The following is a 10,453-nucleotide window of genomic DNA, read 5'->3' on the forward strand; positions in this document are numbered from 1 at the left end:
TAACTAATAGGATGAGGTCTAGAGAGCACTTATTCAAGATTGCCACCCAACGTCTGCAAAATTCATTATTATGTCTTCCAATTGTAGGGATATTTTTGATTCTAAAGCCTCGTGGGATTTTACGATCCCTTTAGTAATCAGATATTGGATGGGAAGATTGATGAACATCCATTTAAACCGAAGTCACAGTTTGACCCTCAGACACATAACCCCTCCATTAAGTGTTACTCAGGTATGCTTGAAAAACTCCATGATGGGTTCCACCTCATATAAAAACATGTCCCGTGATGAATATTTAACCTTGAATGGGCTGAGCGATAATAATTCGCTTATAATAAGATCTGCGGACAAGGGTGGCGCAATTGTATTGCAAGACATCGAAAAATACAAAGCTGAAATTATGAGGCAATTAGAGGATCAGAAGGTTTATGTGAAACTAAGTAATGATCCCTCTGCGTGTTATAAGAGAGAAATAGATGAAATTCTGTCTACGGCTGTAGATAGTGGAATCATAGATTTAACCACTAAAGATGCACTTACAGTAACAGATCCAATCATACCCCTGATCTACACTTTGCCTAAGGTGCACAAAAGCCTGGAGTGCCCCCCTGGACGCCCTATAATATCAGCACGAGGGTCGCTGTTCAATGTTATTGCTAAAATATCTGGACTATTTCCTGCAACCAGTTATTCAGTCACAAACGACATTCTTAAAGGATACAAGTGATTTGTTACTTAAACTTCCAAAACTTACAGACTCTGCCTGAGAACTGTCTTCTATGTTGCATTGATGTGGTGAGTCTGTACACCAATATTCCTCACGCTAAAGGATTGACAGCAGTTCAAGAATTACTAACGAATAACCCAAAATATGTAGGCTCTGATGTGACTTTTTTCTGACTTTATTGGAACAGACATTAACAAAAAATTTCTTTTATTTTAATGGCGAATATTTTCTACAAAAGCTTGGATGTGCCATGGGTTCAAACGTGGCACCGGCGTTCGGCAACGCATTTATGTTTCAAGTGGAAAAAACGGCTATTCTTGCATAACACAGCATGTAACGAGAAGCTGTTATTTTTCACGCGCTATATTGACGATATCATGCTTATATGGACAGGAACTAAAGATGATTTTGTTACACAGATGGAATATATCAATGGAATGGATGAGACGATCCACTTTACTTATGAAGCGAGTTCCTTATCAATCCATTATCTAGATGTGTTGATTACGAGGAAGGGGAATCACCTTGAGACAAGTTTGTATCATAAGCCTACGGATAGGAATACACTACTGCATGCGACCAGTCACCAGCCTTTATCTATGAAAAAAGGACTTCCCTATTCACAACTGCTAAGGAGCAGAAGGATAACAAGCTGTGAAAATGAGACTCATAAGCAAATGGATGAAATGATACAGAAGTTTAAAGCAAGGGGTTATCCACGTAAAGAATTGGAAGCAGCAAAAAAGAAAGCGTTGTCTATATCAAGGGAGCAATGCTTAATTCCTAAAAAAAGATCAAATCATGATAGTTTACCATTTGTGAGTAATTTCTCCGAAGCGAGCCCTATGATTACTAAGACCTCCAAGCAGTTATGGCCTATGATAACGACTGACCCTAACTTAGCAGTGTTTAAGAACACTAAGATTCTTAATTGTCATAGAAGAGGTAAAAACCTCAAAAACTGGTTGGTAAAGAACGATATTACTTCTCTTGGAGTCTCTTGTCCTACCCATTTTTTGTCCAGAGCCCCTGGTTCATACAGGCGTACAGGATGTGTGACATGTCGTTACCTGGAAACAGGTCCTTATGTCACACATCCGCATTCTGGTAAAAAAATTCCGATTAAACATGTACTATGCTGTGAGAGCAAATTTGTTATATATATAATTAAATGTCCCTGCGGACTTGCATATATTGGAAATACTGCCTGTACCTTTAAGGAACGGGCAGCTCAGCATAGATCCGCTATACGATTAGCATGTGAAGGAAGGGAAATTGATCAACCAGTGGCTAAACACTTTAAAAATCTGAAACATTCATTAGCCACATTGAAATATAAGCTGATTGACCATATACCCAGTCCAATCAGGGGGGGCGATCGGAATAAAATGCTTCTGAAGAGAGAAGCATATTGGATTTTTAAGTGTAACACTGTGGCCCCTCTACGTCTCAACGAAAATTTGGGTTTATCTTGTTTTATTTGAAGGGAATGCATATGGTTCACTCCTTAGTAATATATCCTATATAAATAATGGACAAGACATAAGCTATGCTGTATTGTGATCTATTACTTTATTTTCAGGCTAGATACAGTGATTTTTGGAATGATATTATATTAAAGTGTACAGATGCCGTTTATATTTTCTCTATATTATGTTTTTATGCCACTCGGAATAGTAGTAGTATATATATATGGTACTCTGGACGTGTTATCACTAATTGTCGTAAAAATAATGCAGCAATTGGTTGTTGCTGTATTTGTCATAAGTAGATGATGTATGTAGCCATGAAGGAATTAGTCCGTTATCGGGCATGCTGATGGGTATATATATATAAGTATATATGCATGTATTCCACCGTTTTTAATTGTTTGTTTTTCATCTGTGGTTTCTATGGTGATGGATGTCACGTGAATTGATCATTGCCGGGGAAACCAGCTGACCTCCGTGAGGCGTCGCATTTGATGACATCAGTACACGGAGGCGGGCGGTGCCTCCGGGATAGTTTGCACGCTGGGTGATTAGCTATTTAAGGAGGTAAGATTTATGTATTTGTATGACCCTGACGAAAAATGGATTAAAAATTTGAAACGTTGGCAATTAATACCAAATGTGGTGATGTTTGAATGAGAAAGCCGAGGAGTGCCGCCCGCTGTTTTGGAGTTTGGATTTGGAGGTGATTTACTTCCCAGGGAGGGCACCCAGGTATCTAAAACAATGTTTTCCGGAGTGCCGGTCTAAACAAAGCACTATATATATATATATATATATAAAAATATCATACAAACACTCACATGCTTTTCAAACTGCAACTCCTTAGAGCATAGGGAATGTTGGTTCCAAAATATTGCAATAATTTGTTAAGCTGACCACCGCTTTACGGTCATTCCCATCTGCCCAGTGCCTACACTGATTCTCAGATAAATGAACTTGATCTGCCACCTTTGGCTCAAGCTGCATACATTTTAAACATGAAACTGGGTCCTGCCTTAAAGAGACAGGACCACACACAGGGCTATCAGTTAATAAGCACCTGCAAAAAGAAAAAAGTTTGTCTTACACTCAAGCATCTTGGGTGACCACACCATCTACATAAAAAATATCATACAAACCCGGCACTCACATGCTTTTCAAACTGCAACTCCTTTGAACATAGGGAATGTTGGTTCCAAAATATTGAAATAATTGAGTGCCGAGTTTTGTATGATATTTTTTATGTAGATGGTGTGGTCACATACCAAGGGCACCCCAGATGGTCGAGTGCCGTGGATTAAGCCTGTCGTTTATTTAATTTTTGTGGCACACTTGCTAGGGCACCCTGTTTTTCAAATGTGAAGCGGTGGTCAGCTTAACAAATGATTGCAATATTTTGGAACCAACATTCCCTATGTTCAAAAGAGTTGCAGTTTGAAAAGCATGTGAGTGCCGAGTTTGTATGATATTTTTTATGTAGATGGTGTGGTCACATGCCAAGGGCACCCCAGATGGTTGAGTGCCGTGGATTAAGCCTGTCGTTTTTATTTTTATATATATATATATATATATATATAAACGACAGGCTTAATCCATACATATATATATATATATAGATATATATATATATATATATTATACATATACATATAGTATACATATACGACAGGCTTAATCCATACATATATATATATATCTATATAGATATATATATATATCTATATATATATGTATATATATATATTGTAACACAGTATGTAGAAATAAGGACTCACATCAGGCAGGTATTTCGTAAAGCAGTGTCTTTAATGGCAGTAAACACTGCATTTTAACATACACAGGCTTAGGTCTGGACACACAGGCACATAAAATAAATAAACATGTGAAAGTAAATGCCCAACTACTTTCTGTGCTTAATGGTTAGTCTGCTACAATGGCCTGCAGCCACAGTCTGCCGTGCTCTTCCAGCACAGCCAAAATCATCAGTCCCTGGCACTACAGAACTTTGGCCTACTAACTGGCCGCTTGCCAGCGTCAGTGCCCAGAGCAGTGGGTGCATGAGAGTTTTAAACCCTTTCTGTCTCTCAGTGATGAGCTGCAGCTGGGCCTGTGTAACTGTGAAAAATATATAAAATACAGCAAGGCGGCACTCCACTAGTCCCATATGGTTCAAATAAATGCACTTAAGCAGCCAGTTTGATAATCTGATATTTTGGCTTTCATTGCCCATTTTCAAGGAAATACTATTTCCTTGAAAACGGGCAATAAAAGCCTGAAATGTCGGATTATTAAACTGGTTGCTTAAGTCAGGCCGCAACTAGGGGGGCTAAGGGGGTACCTGACCCGGGTGCTGGACTTGAGGGGGGCCGGGGAAAGACTGCCGGGAGGCTAGGTTTTGGCTCTTGTGGGTTTGGAGATGCATACCGGCCTTGAGAGGCACAAAGACACCATCAATCTAATGTGGTGCCGGTTGCAGTGCCAGTCAGCAGAAGCTGCCAGTTCGTGAGCTCTAGTTGATTTACGATCGGTGCCACTTTACAATGATGGCAGTACTGACAGTTTCCCAGCGTGTGGCAGCCATGTCCTGCGCCACCCCAAGCTCACCTACCGCACGGCCCTGGCAGGTAAGAGAAGGGAGATGGGGCCTTACAGTGCATAATATATAAGGAGCCTTACTGTGGCATAATGTATAAGGGGCCTTACTGTGGCATAATGTAAAGGGGGCCTTACTGTGGCATAATGTGTAAGGGGTCTTACTGTGGCATAATGTAAAAGGGGCCTTACTGTGGCATAATGTGTAAGGGGCATTACTGTGGCATAATGTAAAAGGGGCATTACTGTGGCATAATGTGTAAGGGGCATTACTGTGGCTTAATGTATAAGGGGCATTACTGTGGCTTAATGAATAACGGGCATTACTGTGGCTTAATGTATAAGGGGCATTACTGTGGCTTAATGAATAAGGGGCATTACTGTGGCTTACTGAATAAGGGGCATTACTGTGGCTTAATGTATAAGGGGCATTACTGTGGCAGAATGTGTTGTAGGGGTGATTAATGTGGCAGAATGTGTTGGAAGGGGCATTACTGTGTTGCATAATGTGTTATAAGGGACATTATTGTGTGGCATAATGTGTTGTAAGGGGCATTACTGTGGCATAATGTGTTATAAGGGACATTACTGTGGCATAATGTGTTATAAGGGACATTATTGTGTGGCATAATGTGTTGAAAGGGGCATTATTGTGACATAATGTGTTATAAGGGTCATTAATGTGTGGCATAAAGTGCTATAAGGGGCATTACTGTGTCACAAAACCACACACCTTTTCATCCTCTATGTTGTATTTTTTTGGGTGGGCCCAAATTATGGCCTTGCCCCGGGTGACAAAAATCCTAGTTTCGACACTGCCTAAGTACATTCATTTGAACCTTATGAGACCAGTGGAGTGCTGTCTTGCTGCAGTTTCTGTAGTACTTTCTGACGAACACCCTGGCAAATGTCTTATGGAGGTATAGGAGTGCCGATCAATATGGACTGTGTATGTATATATATATATATATATATATATATATGTAGCAGTCATGGTGGCACTCCCAGTCTCCAAATGGAAATAGCGCCGGTGCCCTCCATGGAGCTGCTGAGCAAGAACCAATATACGGATGGGGAGATGGCGGCACTCACGGCGACTTGTCACAAATACAAAGAGCCTCTCGTTCGCAGACTAACGTTTCATGAGGTTTACTGCATTTTGTCAGGATAACAAAAGATAAAACGTTACATACCTTTATAGAACACCTCGTGAAGTCACCGTCCTCCCGCCCAGAAGCGGAAGTTGACGTCAGACAGTACGTAGTGCACCCATCACCATAGTTACCAGACTAAAACAATAACAAACAAGACATACATTAGAGCCAAAATAAAACTCATGAACAATCCATGTCCTAAAGGAGAGAACAATAAACCACACAGTGTAGCTCCAAGTAAACTGCATATGGAGCTCCAAGTAAACTGCATATGGAGCCAATTCTAATATACGTCCATGCGGGGAAACAAAACCCTTAATCATGAATCCAAAAACTGTGAACATACAGATTGAGAAACAACCTATTTATGTGCTGTCACGTACATTGGGAAATAACTATTATAAGGAGAACACTAACTGGATTGCTAGTCCTAAATAGGTATGTCAGTGAAATGATAGAGGCTAAAGGGTGGGCTCAAAAGCACAATGGGTTATATTCAAACAGGCTAATGGGAACCTCAACCCAGGCTTAACCATGGTTAATGCTAAAGTGCATTTTAGTGCAAGATAGAAACTCTAACTTTACAAGAAACATTGTAACTCCAGATTTTCATTCAAACCCAGAGGGGCTAATGTATTCAGATGACATATCCATTGGGCTTCTATCCACAACAACTCCTTGCCACGATCCCCACCTCTTGTACGGGGGGGTACAAGGGCGATGATTTTATAACGTAAAGTGGCCAAACTATGGTTAGCCTCAGCGAAGTGACACGCCACCGGCTGGTCACTGGAACCCTGGGATAGAGCACTATGAATCGCACTTCTGTGAAGTGCCATTCTTTCGTTAAACATGCGTTCGGTTTTGCCCACATAGTTCTTACTGCATGGGCAACTGATAAGGTAAACAACAAACCTCGTAGTGCATGTTAAGAAATAACGAATGGAGAACTTTTTCCCAGTAAAAGGGTGATTAAATGAATTACCTGTGGTTAAATACTGACAGGTCAAACAATCAATACAATTAAAGCATCCCTTTTTGTAGGTACTAAACTGTTTATTCATTTTAGAACTTGTGTCGGAGATATTGGTTCTTACCAATAAATCCCTCAGCTTTTTGCCTCTGGGAAAGATTTGCATGATAGTTGTATCTAAAAGACTTTTTAACTCAGGGTCAGAGGTCACTATCGGCCAATACTTCTTTAATTTCTTATGTACCACAGCGCTGGTAGGGCTATAGTGATTGATCCAAGGGATCCTATGTTCTTTTTTCTTAGTAGTAGAGCTGTGTTGTTTTAACAAATTTGTACGAGGAATGGCCATAGCTTTTAATTTTTGAGTCATTAACAACTCTAACGGGTAACCCCTACTTAGGAATTTCTGGACCATACTGTCTAACTGTCTCTCCAGGCTGGCTCTATCACTGATGTTTCTACAAGCCCTTAGAAACTGTGAGAAGGGCAAGCCCTGCTTAGTGCCTGGTGGGTGGAAACTGTAAAAAGTGAAGCACATTGTTTCTGTCTGTTGGTCTAGAGAATAAATCAGTCACTATTTTGTTATTGCGGATGCTGATGGTCACATCTAGGTAGTTAATCATTTCTGTGCTACATTCATAAGTAAATTTAATAGGATGATCTATTAAATTGTGCTCTTTATACAGATTATCCAGACACTGTAAGGACCCCTCCCATAGAATGATAACATCGTCTATGTATCGTTTGTATAACAAAATGTGTCTTGAAATTGTAGGGTCAGTAACGAAAATTTGGTTTTCCATCTCAAACATATAACAGTTTGCCAGGGAAGGTGCCACCGCTGATCCCATGGCAAATCCTGCCATTTGTAGGAAGAATGAACCATCAAACAGAAAATAATTTTTAGTCAACGTGAATTCCAACAGTTGAATAAAAAAATCTAAATCTGATCCATTGTAAGCATGGTGGTTGGTAAGCAATTGTCTAACCACACGTAACCCCTCTTGATGGGAAATGCTCTTGTAAAGGTTTTTAACATTTGCTGTACACAATATTCGGTCTGATGGTAAGTTGGTGATCTGTTCCAATTGATTCAGGAGTGATGTAGTGTACTTCAAAAAGGAACTGTGACTCTGTGCTACTGGCTGAAGATAAGTATCCAAATAGACTGCAATCGGATGGAATAAAGAGTCCAGAGCTAAGATGATTGGTCTGCCCGGGGGCTTATATAATGACTTGTGTACTTTGGGTACAGTATATAAGATCGGAACCCTTGGATGTGAGAAAGATAACGCCTCTTTAAGAGTTGATGTGATGATATTCATATCATAGGCCAACTGTAAGATCAAATCCAAGTCCTTCTTAAACAAAATTGTGGGGTCCCCTCTTAATTTGCTGTAAGTCGCTGTATCTGACAACTGAGAATATATTTCCTGTTTGTAGTCATCCAGGTTTTGGATTGTAAGAGAGCCTCCCTTATCCGATGGTCTGATAATAATTGAAGAATCTTTACGTAAATCATCTAAAGCTTTGCATTCTGCATTGGTTAAGTTAAAGTGGCCTGTTAATGCGGCTTGTTATTTGATTATCTCAGAATCTTTCAATAAGCATGAAAACATTTTGATTGAATGGTTATTAGTCAGAGGGTCAAATCTATAGGGTGGCTGGAGTGTTTTTAATTTTGGAGGGATGGAATCACCCTCAGTGATGACCTGAGGTATAGATTTGGAAAAATGTTCTTTCAATTGAAGTTTGCAACCCAGCCTGTAGTTTTCTACTTGCCATTTAAATAGGTCATGTCCTCTAGTCGGCACAAATGATAAACCTAGATTCAAAACCTTCATTCTGTAGGTGATAGTTCCCTACTGGAGAGGTTGAACACTAGGTCCTCCTAGGCAATGGGGGCCTGCGACTACCTCCTCTGCCTCTGGTTCTGCCCCACTCGTCTTGTAAATTTTCTCTTACGTGGGCCGGAGTTGTTCTTGTGACATCCCTAAAGGGATCCTTGTAGAATTACCTGGGGTACTGGAAATGTCAGAGTTACTTGGTGCATTTGTTTCAGCTGATGATGCAGAGTCTCTAGTGAATCGTTGGTGTTTTCCTTCTGTAACTGGTGGGACGCTGACGTTCCCTCTGTCCAGTTAACCAACCATATACTTGTTGTGTAGCGTAATCAGATTCCACTTTAGCCAGTTTGGATTTTTAAATTGAATGAGGTCTTTAGAATTGGCTCCATATGCAGTTTACTTGGAGCTCCACTGTGTGGTTTACTGTTCTCTCCTTTAGGACATGGATTGTTTGTGAGTTTTACATTGGCTCTAATGTATGTCTTGTTTGTTATTGTTTTAGTCTGGTAACTATGGTGATGGGTGCACTATGTACTGTCTGACGTCAACTTCCGCTTCTGGGCGGGAGGACGGTGACTTCACGAGGTGTTCTATAAAGGTATGCAACGTTTTATCTTTTGTTATCCTGACGAAATGAAGTAAACCTCATGAAACGTTGATCTGCAAACGAGAGGCTCTTTGTATTATTTGTGACAAGTTGCCGTGAGTGCTGCCATCTCCCCATCCCTATATATATATATATATATATATATATATATATAGTGCCTTGCAAAAGTATTCACCCCCCTTTCATTTTTCATGTTTTGTTACCTCACAACCTGGAATTAAAATGGATTGTTTGAAGGTGTCCATCATTTCATTCACAGAACATGCCTACAACTGTGAAGTTGTGTTTTTTTTATATTGTGAATCCAACAACATTTAGGACAACATAACAGAAAACTTCAGCGTGGATAACTATTCACCCCCCCTAAAGTCAGTACTTTGTCAAGCCACCTTTTACGGCAATTATAGCTGCAAGTCGCTTTGTATAAGTCTCTATGAGCTTGCCACATCTTGCCCCTGGCATTTTTGCCCATTCCTCAAGGCAAAACTGCTCCAGCTCCTTCATGTTGGATGGGTTCCGCTTGTGAACTGCAATCTTCAAGTCTGATCATAGATTCTCAATTGAATTGAGATCTGGGCTTTGACTAGGCCATTCCAACACATTTAAATGTTTCCTCTTAAACCACTCGAGTGTTGCTTTATCAGTATGCTTTGGGTAATTTTTCTGCTGGAAGGTGAACCTCCGTCCCAGTCTCAAATCACAGGCAGACGGAAACAGGTTTTGCTCAAAAATATCCCTGTATTTAGCACAATCCGACTCAAATCAGTTTCCCAGTCCCTGCTGCTGAAAAACATCCCAAAAAGTAACAATAATTAAAAAAAATTATCATCAGTATAGTGATTCCTTCGTGGGGCACTCTTTTGTACATAAATGATTTGTTAGTATAATTAAAAATTAGCTTTTAATATATTTCCAATAAAAGAATAGGGATTTGTTGTGCTCATTTATAGAATATCTAATCGAGCTCCCTTAGCAATTAATCTCATGAATTTATAAAAATATATCTATTATAAGAATTAGCATAAAGTATGTGGTGACTATGCTTGTTTGAATTCATATGCTCATATAGCTCCTGATGGAT

This window comes from Taudactylus pleione, unplaced genomic scaffold (genome assembly GCF_031769625.1).
Source record: "Taudactylus pleione unplaced genomic scaffold, aTauple2 ptg001381l, whole genome shotgun sequence".
NCBI classification, from domain to species: Eukaryota; Metazoa; Chordata; class Amphibia; order Anura; family Myobatrachidae; genus Taudactylus; species Taudactylus pleione.